This window comes from Nyctereutes procyonoides, unplaced genomic scaffold (assembly GCF_905146905.1).
Source record: "Nyctereutes procyonoides isolate TBG_1078 unplaced genomic scaffold, NYPRO_anot_genome, whole genome shotgun sequence".
Lineage (NCBI taxonomy): Eukaryota > Metazoa > Chordata > Mammalia > Carnivora > Canidae > Nyctereutes > Nyctereutes procyonoides.
The window spans coordinates 27,646,839-27,661,503 of NW_026575139.1; the positions used below are offsets into that span (position 1 = coordinate 27,646,839).

Genomic DNA, 14,665 nt, shown 5'->3' on the forward strand with positions numbered 1-14,665 from the left:
GGAAAACTTCCATTTTTCTCACATCTGGAACATGTTTTAAGAGGCTTACACGAGCAGCATATAAATGCTGCTAAGCCACTACTAGTAGTTAGTCTTTGGTCTTCCACTGCCATGGACCTTATGTTCAAATATGACCATAACCATGAAAGTATTATGTGATTAAGAGATCAGACATGGCTGGATCTAAAAGCACTGTGAAACAGCCATATTATCCATACTCTACTGAGATCACGGCCTTGCTTTCCAACACTAATAGCTATGCTTTCCTATCAAGGCCTCCTATCCCTGACATTGCCCTGGATTTTATATTTGTTCTCTCCCTTTTAAAAAAACCCAATGGACCTATATCCTATTTCCTTAAGGTCCCATTCTCCAGGTAAACTATATTGAGCTGGAATGCCAGAGGCAGATGATACCTCAACATATAACTTCTTCAGTGATAGTAAACAGGAGTCTTTAGAAAGCATCTCAAAATACCAGGACAAACATGGAGCAAATTAGAGGTCTGTAAATTCTCGAGCATCTTTTAAATAACAACACTTAGCAATAATAGCATTTAACGAGCTGTCTGTTCTGCCTTCACGCTGGACTAGAACCAGGCTATGAAACTGTTACAAAATGAGCTTATTTTGAGAAGCATAGGACAAGTTTTCCACTATGAAGAACATTATACTAAAAGTTATTTGCAAGAACCATTCAATTACCAAAGAGCATAAATACAAATACTTAACTTCCTGACTGTCCAAGAGCACATTAATTACTCAATATACTGCCTTACACAGATGCCCCACTTTATAATTTTTTAAAGACTACAAGGATGGTGCCCTTAGCAAGCCTGTGAAGTTTACATTTCCCACTCATAGGTGAAGAAAGGCAGTGTATTCAAATGACTTACCCAAATTAAAACAGTAACTCAGTGATTTTTGAATTCTGGGTCAAGGAAGCATATATTGTATACAACAGGCATAATGTGTTTATCTTCAAAAAGAAGGCACGTGAAAGGATATGGCAACAACTGGGGTGCCTGGCTGATTCAGTCAATTAAGCTTCAGATTCTTGATTTCAGCTCAGGTCATATGACTATCTCAGGGTCATGGGATCCAGCCCCACGTCAGGTTCCACACTCTGTACAGAGTCTGCCTTGCCCTCTCCCTCTGCTCCTCCCACCATGCTCTATCTCAAATAAATAAATAAATAAAATCTTTAAAAAAATAATATGGCAACAATTAATAAATTCTCAAAATTCAAAGGGTAATGAATCATTTATAACATGTCTAACATCTGTTAGACTCCTCCACCAAAAAAATGACAGTACTAGGAAAACTATAAAATGGAAAATGTACAAATAGCTGCTCATTGTCTACCAAACCCAAAGTAAACACCACTAACATTTTCTAATGTAAATGAAATCCACAGCAGGAAATACATTAGTTTTCAAATCACTGAAATTGCCTCCCAACACACACGTGCACACGTGCACGCACACACACACACACACGCGCGCGCTTGCACTTTCTTCTTTTCCATACACAGCAAAGAAGTAACATTGAATTAGGGATTTACATACTAAAGATCAGTTTAAAAATAACGTACATTAATTTTAAAAGCTTCATGTAAATAAACCAGAAAGTAGATGGACAAAAGAATAGGACAAAAGTAGATGACTGAATATATGATTACTTCTATTCCCTCCAGAAAGAACAATAAATAAAAGAAAAATGAAATTAGAGACAATAGAATATTAGAGATGTCTACAAAATTCCAAAAGATGAGAAACCAGTGCATAACTGGAAACTGATTTAGAAACTGGAGAAAGTTGAAACCTAACTTCCAAAGACCAAGAGTGATGAGGCCATCAGGAAGAGTATTCAACTAAAATTAAAGGTCTGTTCATGATGGAGAATTCCAGAAAGGCTAGAAACTGAGTTACTATGTAAGGGTTGAGGCTGAAAACAAAAGGAATTGGTTTACAGGTCTGTATTAAAGAACCAATTCCTTAACCCAACAACTGAGCAACTTATTAATAAGCATGAGAACAGGGTTTTTTCTGAATGCAGCTAATGAGCATGACTCAGGGAAGGAATGAGTCTCTGCACTGAAACCATGAGTAGAGGGCCAGCCAGACTCAGACTGGATGACTCTTCTAAAGAAAATGACCAACCTGAAAGAAAGGACAAACTGAAACTGGCACTTAGGGACTCCCAATGAAACAGCAGTGCCCAAGCTCATCATCCAGAGGAGAACATCAGACACTAGCCCCACCATGCACGATGAGTTTCTAATCAACTTTTAAAATGAAGAGCAAGACCAGAGAAAAAAGAACATTATAAAATGAACAATTTGTCATAAGATATAACAATTACAAATGTATATGCATCTCAAAATAGAAGCAAAAATAGAATTAAGGAAAGAAAAAGACAATGACATGATTATATTAAGAGATGTTCACATTATATCTTAGTAATTGATAAAATTAGACCCAAAAGAAATCAGGAAAGACTCAGAAGATCTGAACAACATGATCAACTACCTTGACCTAACTGACATTCACAGACAATCTAAAACTGAAGAACACACATTCCCTTCAAATGCACATGGCACATTACCAAGATAGACCATATGGTGCACTATAAAGCAAGTCTCAACAAATGTAAAAGGACTGTAATCACACAAAGTATATTCTCTGACAACATAGAATTAAATTAGAAATCAGTAACAATAAGATATCTAGGAAAGTTCCAACTGTATGAAAACTGAACAACACACCTCTAAATAGTTCATGGATCAAAGATAAGATCAAAAAGGAATTTAGGAAATATTTTTAACCAAAGAGCAACAAAAATAAAACATATCAAAATCTGGATGCAGCTAAAATAGTACTTAAAGGGAAACTTAAAACTTTAAAATGCTTAATATAAGAAAATAAAAAGGATCTGCCACCATGACCCTAAGGTTCTCCCTTCAGAAATCATAAAGAACACAGCAAACTAAACTCAAAATAGAAGGAAGAAAATAATAAAAGCAGAAGTCAATGAAATAGAAAACATACAAACACCAGAGAAAACTAATAAAACTAAAAGAGACATCTTTAAAACACCTGTCATAACTGACAGACCTGTAGTTAGATCGAAAATAGAGACAAAAGACAAATAAGTCACCAGTACCAGAAATGGAAAAAACATACCACCAGAGATCTTACAAACATTTAAAAAGATAACAAGAGAATAAAATGTGTAACTTTATGCCAACAATTTGAGCACAACTTACATACGATGGACAAATATGCCGAAAAATAGAATCTATCAAAATTGGCGTAAGAAGAAACAGAAAATCTAAGTAGCCTTTATCTTTTTAAAGATAGTAAGTTTGGGGATTCCTGGGTGGCGCAGCGGTTTGGCGCCTGCCTTTGGCCCAGGGCGCGATCCTGGAGACCCGGGATCGAATCCCACGTCGGGCTCCCGGTGCATGGAGCCTGCTTCTCCCTCTGCCTGTGTCTCTGCCTCTCTCTCTCTCTCTGTGACTATCATAAATTAAAAAAAAAAAAAAAAATTAAAAAAAAAATAAAGATAGTAAGTTTGTTATCAAAAACATTCTTAAAGCACAAAAGAACAACTCCAGATGATTTCACTGTTAGATTCTATCAAACATTCAAGAAGGAAATTTAACTTTTTCAGAAAATAGAGAAAGGATCACCACCCAACTCATTTTTTTTAATATTTTATTTATTTATTCAGAGAGAGAGAGAGAGGCAGAGACACAGGCAGAGGGAGAAGCAGGCTCCATGCAGGGACCCCGACATGGGACTCGATTCCGGTCTCCAGGATCATACCACAGGCTGCAGGCGGCGCTAAACTGCTGCGCCCCGGGGGCTGCCCACCCAACTCATTTTATAAGGTTAGCATAACGCCAATACTAAAACCCAACAAAAACATTATAAAAAATGAAAACGACAGAGCTGTATGCTTCATAAATATAAACACAAATATCTTTCACAAAATTTTAGCAAATTAAATCCAGTAATATATTAAAAGGAACATTATGAGCAAGTAGTACAGTTTATCCAAACAACTGGTTAACATTTGAAAAATCAATCAACATACAGTAAAAGAGAAAAATCTCAAGATCAGGATCAGATACAGAACAGGTATTTGACAAAATCCAACAATTCATGATAATACTCCCCACAGAGTAGGAAGAGTTAGAGAACTTCCTGAAACTGATGAAGACCAACTGCGGAAAAATTGCTAAAGCCAACATCATGCTCAAAGATGAAAAACTAACTTGTTTTCCCGAGACAAAGAATAGGCTCTACTTACACCACATCTTGGCCAGTACTAGCAGGAGGTCCTAGCCATTCAGGAGGGCAAGAAAAAAAATAAAAATAAAAGGCATAAAGATCTGAAAGGAAGAAGTAAAACTTATCTGCAAATCCCACAATTGTTTATGTACAACACTCCAGGGAACGTACAAAACAACTACTAGAACTAATAAATGAATTTAGCAAGACTGTAGGATACAAAGTTGATGCAAAAATAGACAGCCAAGTATTTTCTTACAAATTAGCAGCAAACAATTAGAAAATAAACTTTTTTAAATCCCACTCTTGAGCATATGGATATTGCTGTGTGTGTGTGTGTGTGTGTGTGTACATCCCACCAAAATGAGAGAATCAACAGAGATGACAACACAGAACCCAGAAAATAGAAGACAAATCAAAGAAAAAACAACCAAGGGAATCCCCACTCCCCGACCAAGATGGTGATAAAGAGGAGTCCCAAAATGGCAGTCCTGTGGAGGCTGGACAGCAAGTCATTCACCAATAGGACGTGAAACTCTGGGAGTGACAACACCAGAAAAACTGGAACTGACAGACACCCTAATATGTTTTATTATTTGAGTCTTTACAGTTCCAGCAGAATGTTTAGAGCAAAATCACTGATGAGTAGAAAGCTAAGCCAATTAAAAACAAAGTAACCAGTATCTCCAAGTTAGAGAAAGAGCAAGTAATTATTGAGTATTCTGTGGCTGTTGTCAGCAATTTTTTTTAAAGATTTTATTTATTTATTCATGAGAGACCAGAGAGAGAGAGAGAGAGAGAGAGAGAGAGAGAGAGAGAGGCAGAGACACAGGCAGAGGGAGAAGCAGGCTCCATGCAGGGAGCCCGATGTGGGACCCGATCCCAGGTCTCCAGGATCACACCCTGGGCCGAAGGCAGGCGCCAAACCATTGACCCACCCTGGCAATTTTTAAATAATACTGTAAATATTAAATAACAGCTTGACCAAAAATTAGATAAAACTATCACTAGGAGTGGGTGCCCAGCTGGCTCAGCTGGTAGAGCATGTGACTCTTGGTCTTGGGGTCATGAGTTCAAGCCCTACATTGGGTGTGAGCCTACTTAAAATTTAAAAAAAAAAAAAATTATTTAATTATCACTGGGAGGATGGAGAAAGAAAAGTCAGGAAGTTAATTAAATCCTCATCCTCTATGGGAAATAGTCAAAAGATAATGCTTAAGAGTTGAAAAGCTGAGTCCTAGGAGTAAAAATAAGGTACTTAAATATATGGCAGTAAATCCCAGAGTAAACGCTAAAAAAGAAAACCTGAAAATGGTTGCTTCTGAAGAACAACAGGTGGAGTACAGCGTTTTCTCAAGTCTGATTACAATTTTACTTACTATTTAAACCAGGGATATTTTCACTTTGCTAAAAAGTAAAATAATAGTTTAAAATAAAAAATAAATATTTCAAATAAAAATCTATACTGTCAACCTTGGGGTCTCTGTCAAGGAAATATTTTTAACTGAATTTGCTTTCTCTAAGCAAGTCTCAGACAAAATCAGTTTGAATAAAACACATGAAATATATATAAACCATTACAAAAAATTTAGAAACTTACTTTTTAAAAAACAAGTAGTTGAATAAAAACATTTAGCAAAAATTAAGATTACAGAAACACTAAGGCCCATATCAAATATATCCAATTTCCTGATAAATACCACAAATAATAATTAAGAAAGCAGAATATTTTTTCAAAAATATTCCCATCACGGGCACCTGGGTGGCTCAGCAGTTGAGCGTCTGCCTTCAGCTCAGGGTGTGATTCCTTAGTCCCAAGAGGAGTCCCACATCGGGCTCCCTGCATGGAGCCTGCTCCTCCCCTCTGCCTGTGTCTCTGCCTCTCTCCGTGTCTCTCATGAATAAATAAATAAAATCCTTAAAAAAATTTTTTTTCAAAAATTCAGCCTCAAAGCATATTTAATATGCCCAAAGGGCCTTTCTACCCACAGTAATAGGCACTTTATTTCTGTTGTTCGGCTCCCCACAGTAACACGGGCTACTTTCCCATACCACCTAAGAGCTCCAAAGACCAGTTTCTCACATTCATACAGAGATATTCCTCAATACCCCTCAGAGGGCACATTACCAGTCATTTCTAACAGAATGACTCTAAACTCCAACCCATCCAATCTCTAAAAGGTGAATTACTTATGAGGGTATGTTTTGAAAAACAGCTTTCAAGTCACAAAAATACCAGGAAGGAAGGGGAGAAAGAGACGAGAAAATATGACAAAATTCTGAGAAACATACACATTTTTAAAATTCTTGTAACATTTTAACTCATTCCTCTGGATGTTAAGTAGGAGGCTTTCTGGAAACCCTGAAATACTATTCATAGCTCCATCTAATCAGAAACATTCCAATTAAATGAATGATATTAATGTAATTATCTAAGAAAACACTCAAGGGAACTCTATAGATAGTTTCTAGAGTAGACTCCATCCTGTGGGGCAATTTCTCACTGAAGATGTATGTGGCCCATGTACTCATTCCAGTGTTTGTGAAGTGTAATCTATGATTATGCAATTGAACCTTACAGCCACCTCAGGCCATTCTGTGTATAAAGAGACGTGTTTATGTCTATATCCTGCCAAACAACCATTATACCACTTAACCTCAGTTTAACCACTGCCTGAATGAACTTGTTAGGATTATTCTGAGATACAGACACAAAACAAATAATAAGCTAAGAAATGGGATGTCCACATACTAAAAGGGGGGGGCAGGGATCCTTACATAATACCCCTTAGTCACCACGGAAAATGTACTTGAGAATTTACATCCTAAAAACTGAAAATTTAAATACAGAACAGAGATAAAAATAACAAATGCCAAATTCCAAAAAGAAATGAATTCCTCTGAAGGGTGGGGTGTGTCATCTCAAGAAGCTGCCCCAAATACAATGTTGTTTCTGGATCTACCCAACCAAATCAGTAAATCTACAAACAAGAGAAAAAAAATGAATCTGAGAACAGTTTTACAATGTGCTGTATGGAGTACACTGCACTAGGTTATTGACTATAATCTACTGCCTATCAATAACAAAAGTCACTACCACCACCAAAAAAAAAAAAAAAAAAAAAAAAAAAAGTCACTACCACCTAATTACTTCCTAGGATCAAAGCCCACTTTGTGGGTGCCAGACTAACTCTTGGCGAACAAATCCACACAGGAAAGTTAACAAGCACATTCATTCTCTTCTGCCTGTCAACAATTATCAAAGATGTACTGGCCAAAAATATTTCTTTTTAAAAATGCTTAGAAATTAAAAACCAGGAATGAGACAATACACTGATGTTTGAAGTGTCCTTTACCATATGTTTTCTTACTTTTTAATAAAATAAACAGTTCGGTCTATAAGGCTAAGAGTCCAGAAAAAGATCTATTTCAATTAACCAGCCACCATATTTTAAGGCTTAAAAAGGAGAGATGCTTTAAGGAGACCGAGTAAAGGTTAAGAAGTTGATACCCACCATCAATGTGATGGTGGTACTCTATGATGCCACTTAGACCTCAATTTTATCATTCAAGTGAAAAGTGACATAAGACTACACAAATACGTGAAACCATATCTTTGCTAAAACTCCATCTATAATGATTATTTTTGAGAAATAACCACCCATAGCCACTTAAAATATCAAAACTATGCCTATAATAAAATCATAAGAGCCTGTATTTCAATGTACTTAAAAAAACATCACAGGCTGGGGCAGCTAGGTGGCTCAGTCAATTAAGTGGTGATTCTTGATTTCAGCTCAGGTCATGATCTCAGGGTCATGAGATTAAGCCCCCCATCAGAGTCGTGCTGGGCATGGAACCTGTTTAAAATTCTCTCTCTCCCTCTCCCTCTGCCTGCCTCTCACTTTCTCTTTCTCTCTCATTCTCTCCTTCTCTAAAAAAATAATTAATTTAATTTAAAAATAAAATAAATTTGAGGCTGCATTCTGGTACTTCAATCACCGGAGAATAGATCACTTTAATCTTTCATTTGTCATGAATGAACAAACCCTTCCGGCAGTATTTTCCTTATTACTCAAGGCTAGGGGAAGCATTACTAGAATTCCATTTCGCAATTCATCTACATTACCACTGATGAATGTTCTCGCAAGTTATTTCTTACTCACGCTACTATAATTTAGGACTAGCGGCAGATGAAGTATACAGTGAACTATTTAGTCAAATATGTTACCATTGAGGAAACAATATTCATTTATCAAGGTTATCCTGTTAGTTAATAAATAGAATTCAGTATCAACTTCCCTTTTAATGGCCTCTTTCACTCCAAAATACCAACTACTTATTCAATAAGCATTTGCTTTCATTATATTATGATACTGCTTTTATTATAAATACTTTCTACAAAATGGATACTCCAAAGCATGGACTGTGTTTGCAAAGGTTAAATTATTACTGGTACTAAAAAGCAAAATATACAAATATAAGTAATTGACAAAGTAAACTGTGATGTCATCAAGGAGATGTACCATCTCTGATTCAGTGAATTTCTGGCACTGTTAGCATCATAGGTGGAAGCAGGCCCTTTGAATCCTAGACCCATAACTAGCCATGGGCAAGTGATCTGACCTCTCTGATCCTCCATTTCTAAATGTTTAACCTGGAGACCACCACCAGTTTCACTAGGTTACTGAAAGGAATTAATAGGGCCATTTATATAATAAGCTCTTAACCCAACACCCGACATAAGTAAGTACTGGCCAGCTTGCTGCATTGCCTATGTTAGTCAAGGGAAAAGTATAGAGCAATCACACCTAAAGGAGTTAAGAAATATGCATACTAATCTTTAAAAGTTTATCCAAATAGTGAAATGATAATACCACAAAATAAAACAAAATTTACAAAGATCACATGAAAAAGTTCTCCACAATCTAGTATATTTCACCAAATTTTTTTAAAGTCTAAGTTCTATACTGACTTGAGTAGAAAATGTCTAAGATTTCATTCACAAAACATTTATTACTTTATTACTTCATATCCCAGTATTTGTAAAACAGAATAAATGTTTTAGTAAGAATTAACTAATGGTTTAATAAGAATTAAGAATGTTCATGAGCATTTTTTATAAAAGTAAAAGATTGGAAACAGACTAAGTGTCCACCAAAATGGAAATACATGAAAAAAATCTTGCAGCTATAAAAAGAACAAGAGGAGTTTATATATACTAATATGGAATGATACAAGACATGGTGTTAAACTTAAAAAAATACAAAATACTTAAGACTCTATATTAATACAACCAAAGAAAAAAAAGTATGTCACATGCATACATATTTACATATTTAAATTCATACACAAAGGATCAAAAGTATGCAACCAATGGTGACCTCTTGGTTTCATTCTTCATAAATCTGTTATTTTACTATATCAGTGAGATCATACTTACACATTACTTATGTAATTTATGAACCTCAAGGAAAGTTAAAAATAAGTTTTAGAAAGCACTGTATACTTTACAAAAGGATTTTACAATTCTTTAAATAAATCCTTTAAAATCCTTTAATAAATAGGGGTGTCTGTTAAGTATCTGACTCTCAATTTCCACTCAGATCTTTATCTCAGGATCTTGAGGTCAAGCCCCATGTTGGGCCCCATGTTGTGTTCCACACCTAGTATGGAACCTACTTAAAAAAAAAAAAATCCTTTAACATAGTATCTAACTTGATCTTCTTTAGCTTTTATATTTAAAGTGAGAACAGACTCAGGTATTTATTAATCCTCGGTTAATAAACGCAGAGTCAAATAGAAACCCCCTTACCCTAAATTCAGTGTTCTGGTCTTCACACTATTAGTATATCCAGAAACTGAACATGCAGTCATCTACAAGACTCTCTAAATCTCCATACTGCTTCTACTCATATGAGAGTCTGGAATGTGGAGGAAAAGGCATTCTGGTAGGAGTCCAGGATTAGGGTCCAGTCTCAACTACATCATTACTAAGACTTCATGGTAAATCAAACTCTACAACAATGATTCTCTAGGGGACTGCACATCAGGTTCAACAGTAATGTTTTTAAATAATTCTAATACTCAAGCCTGATCTCCAGATATTAGAACTTAATCTGGGTCATTAGTAGGTTTATTATAAGCTTCCCAGGTTATTTTAAGGTAGGGCTTAGTTAAGACCACAGATATCCTTATCTGATAAAAACTAAAAATAAAAGATATTAAAAACCACTTATGCTATATATATATATACTTTGCAAAGCTGAAACAAGGGATGCATGTTATATGGGAAAGTCCCCTATAAACAATAAAACACCTCACAAATGTAAAGGAATTATTATTCATTCATTCAAAGATGTACCATGTCTTCCATGTGCCAGGCCAGAGAGAGAAGGCATCACCTTCCAGAAGCTCGAGAACTGCCATGCCCTCAATAATTGCTGAGCCATGGAAAAAGGCACAGCAGAGGCACAAAGGTGGTGGTGACCAGTCCAGCCTTAGGGTCCAGCCTTAGGTGATGGTGGGAAGAGGGCTTAGAATGGCCCTCAGAGAGGTGCCTAGGCAACTCAGTCAAGTGTCTGACTCTTGATTTTGACTCAGGTCATGATCTCAGGGTTGTGAGATCAAGCCCATTGTGGGGCTCCACACTCAGCATGGAGTCTGCTTGAGATTCTCTCTCCTGCTCCCTCTGCCGTTCCCCCCACCACTGGCATATGCAAACAATCTCTTTCAAATGATAAATAAAACTTTTTTTTTTAAGATTTTATTTATTTATTCATGAGAGACACAGAGAGAAAGCGAGGCAGAGACACAGGCAGAGGGAGAAGCAGGTTCCTCACAGGGAGCCCGATGTGGGACTTGACCCCAGGTCTCCAGGGTCAGGCCCTGGGCTGAAGGCAGCACTAAACTGCTGAGCCACCTGGGCTGCCCAATAAATAAACCTTTGAAGAAAAAAAAGGCCTGCAAAGAGGAGACCCTCAGCTAGATCCTGGTATTCTGAACAGAGGGCACACCACCAGCAGGCTAGTAGTTCAAGATGGCCAGAGGTCCCTCAAAGGATGGTCTCAGGATCCTAAGGGTCCTTAAGACCCTTTCCGAGGGTCTGTGAGGTTAAAATTGTTTTAATATGGGGCTCCTGGGTGGCTCAGTGGTTAAGCATCTGCCTTTGGCTTATGACCTGGTCCTGGGATTGAGTCTCACTCACATCAGACTCCTCACAGGGAACCTGCTCTCCCTCTGCCTATGTCTCTGCTTCTCTCTCTCTCTCTCTCTGTGTCTCTCATGAATAAATAAAATCTTTTAAAAAAACTTTTAATATTAAATATTAACTGTTTTAATATTAAATATTAACTGTTTTAATATTAGCACACATCACCACCAAAACTTAGGAATAAACCAAATGTTCTCCAACTGGTAAATGGACACACTACAGTACATTCATACACTGGAATAAGACTGAACAATAAAAAAATTAAAAAATAAATTATTGATACACACAACAGCATGGATGAATTTCAAATGCACTATATTAAATGAAAGCCAAATTCAAAAGGCTACGACCATACAATTCCATTTACATGACATTTGGAAAAAAGCACAACTATAGGACAGAAAAAAGGTCAGAGGGTGCTAAGGCTAAGGGCAGGGGAACATTTTGGGGTGATGGAAATGTTCTATATCTTCACTGTGGTTACACAACCACATGCATTTGTCAAAACCCAGAGAACTGTACACTAAAATAGGGTGGATTGCACTGTATAGAAGTTACACTTCAATAATTTTAACTTGTAAAAATAATAGTATGCTATTTGCCTTTTTCCTTCTCTTTCTCTCCTAAATGTACAGTGTTTGCCAGAAGCCGCATGACTAATGGTGTCATCACTCTCCAGCTACGAGAATGCAAGCTTGTATATTCTTAATGTTCTAAATTTTTCTCCACTTCAACACAGTGATGGATATAATCAACATAAACACAAAAGCTCTCTTGGGGCTTCAACAATTTTAAATTAGTTTCTGAGACCCAAAAGTTTGACAACCACTGCTATAGGTGGTAGGGAGGCCCAGAAGAATTCTAAGCAGAGGGTCAGGGTATCTAAACCCCCAGGAAGAGTCGTGCAGGGAGATGAGTAAAGAGACACTACCTGGGCGCCTGGGGGGGCTCAGTCAATTAAGCTGCCAACTCTTGTTTTCGGTTCAGGTGCTAATCTCAGGGCTTTGAGATGGAGCCCCACATCGGGCTCCCTGCTCCGTGTGGCACCTGCTTAAAAGACCCTCTCCCTCTCATTCTACCCCACTCCCTCAAATAAATAAAAATAAATTTTGGAAAAAAAAAAAAGAGTTACTACAGAGGTCTGACTAAGGCTGATCCCAGGAAGGAACAGAAAGAAACTATGTCCACACACCATCTGCAGCTTGTTACAAGCCCAAGCCAGTGTCTCTCTACTGAGCTCTCTATGTTGGTGTGTTAATGTTTTGCAAATGAATTTCTGTCAGCTAGTAATAAAGTCAGGAGATGAAACCTGCTAAAAGAGCCATTCTACAATGCATTACTAATAAGTGATTTGGGGATTACTCACTCTTCAAACGATGCCAATAATTTAAAACTGAGTTTTATAGATTTTAAACTTGAAAAATAACCATCCTGAGGAGGTACAAAAAGCTAATATGGAGGGGAACTTCAATACCTCAAAATCAATTAGGAAAACTAGATAACTGATTAAAAACCAACTTATCACTTCTCTGAAATATGCTTTCATTTGTATCCAGAAACACTATGACAATCCCAACTCAGCACAATGCTCTATGTGTAAATGTGAGTTTTACTTGGTGTGAGGGGGGAGATGTTTATCTTTGGTCTACACAGTCCCCTTTCCTCCTGGGGGAAATTCATTCTGGCCCTATACATTCCAAATTACTTCAAGTACAGAGCTTTTTCTATAATCTTCTTATGCCCACAACTATTAGAGTACTTTGGGATGCCACAGAGGTAAATAAATTAATGTGAAAACCATCTACGTCTTTAAACTTTGAATACATGGAAATCAGATGATAGATCAATCAATCAGTCATGGGAAGGAAGTGGTAGGTATTAGAAGGAAGATTTCCTCTGCCTAAAAAAAGAAAAAACTTAAATACAATTTTATAAGCCATTTTAAATGAGTATGTGTACGTGTAACTACCATCACATACTGCTTCTCTAAGGGTTTTAAGTAGCCAACCCCTGTGACATGTCTGTAATCCCAAAGAGGTAGAAACCTGTCTAGAGATGTCAATTTGCTATCTTTTAGAAAGTTCACCTATACTTCCGTTCATGGGAAAGGAGGTAGGGGGCATGCCGGCCTTCTGCCAAAGGAGCCGTGTATGATTAAAGATAAAGTAAAATTAGATCCTTACCTGAAAGTACAGTCCTTTCGATCTACTTCTTATACAGAAATCTTGGATATTAGTTTACTGCCATTCACATTTGAAACTGAACCTATGGACTGAAAGGGAGGAAATAATTAATTTGAAATACATGCACAATGAAGATAAAAACATCGATTCGATCAAAGATGAAATTTCCGTACACTTGTTGAAGCCAAATGGTTTCTGCAGGAAACCTGTTTTCTGTGACTCAAATCCAAAATGGAAAACGTGGGTGGTTCTTCCTGTCTCACCATTAAGAGTCAGCCAATTGGCTGATGAAGTTTTCACACAACTTAAGCTCAAACTTCAGCCTTCCATCTGCTCTAATACTGTCATACCTTAGGGAAATGAAAGAAAAATAAAGGCTTTCTTCAGCCTCAAAGTCAGGCTTTAACAGGTTCCTTATTCCATCTAGACTCTATTTGAGTACAAAACTTCAAATCTTCAAAACTTCAAATCCAGATGTGAAAAATAATGAGAGCTGCATCACAAAGTAATTCAGGGGCTTTACAGCTGTCTCTGACTGGAGCTACTATTTCTAAAAAAATTACAAACTAATCTCTCCTGGATACAAGACTACAATTGCAGTGTGACTGTGGAGCAGAGGCTTCCAGCCCAGTCCATGTAACCAAAGTTGCACTCCTTCCCACCCACAAGTCACATACCATTTGCCAAGACCTGCCTGCCAACAGATACTGTATTTGGGCTTCTCAACATACAAGTCTGCCAGACTGGGATACGAATCCAGTAATTCTACAGGGTATTTCTGCATATCCACCTAGAGCTAGTCAACCAGCCAGTGTGATAGAGACAACTGAAAACACACACACTGTGGGACACCTTCAAGGAGAAAGAGACCGTGGGTAGGAGATACTAGCATGGTATATCATGTACACCCTTCAGCCAAAGGCCTCCTCACCTTTACACCAGTAATCAGTGGAAAATATGCAAATATAAGAC

General features: G+C 37.2%; 1 protein-coding gene across 11 annotated transcripts in view; it reads right to left on the reverse strand.

Annotated features, from left to right (window-relative positions):
* Positions 1-14,665, reverse strand: part of SIPA1L1 (signal induced proliferation associated 1 like 1) — a 372,275-nt gene that overhangs the window by 322,153 nt on the left and 35,457 nt on the right. For 9 of the 11 annotated variants that reach the window (XM_055303823.1, XM_055303835.1, XM_055303831.1 and 6 more), the window contains one exon: positions 13,694-13,782. The exons of the other annotated variants lie outside the window; for them this stretch is intronic. The gene's annotated coding sequence lies outside the window, so the exon portion shown is untranslated. The remainder of the gene's footprint in view (positions 1-13,693; positions 13,783-14,665) is intronic. 11 annotated transcript variants of the gene reach the window in all.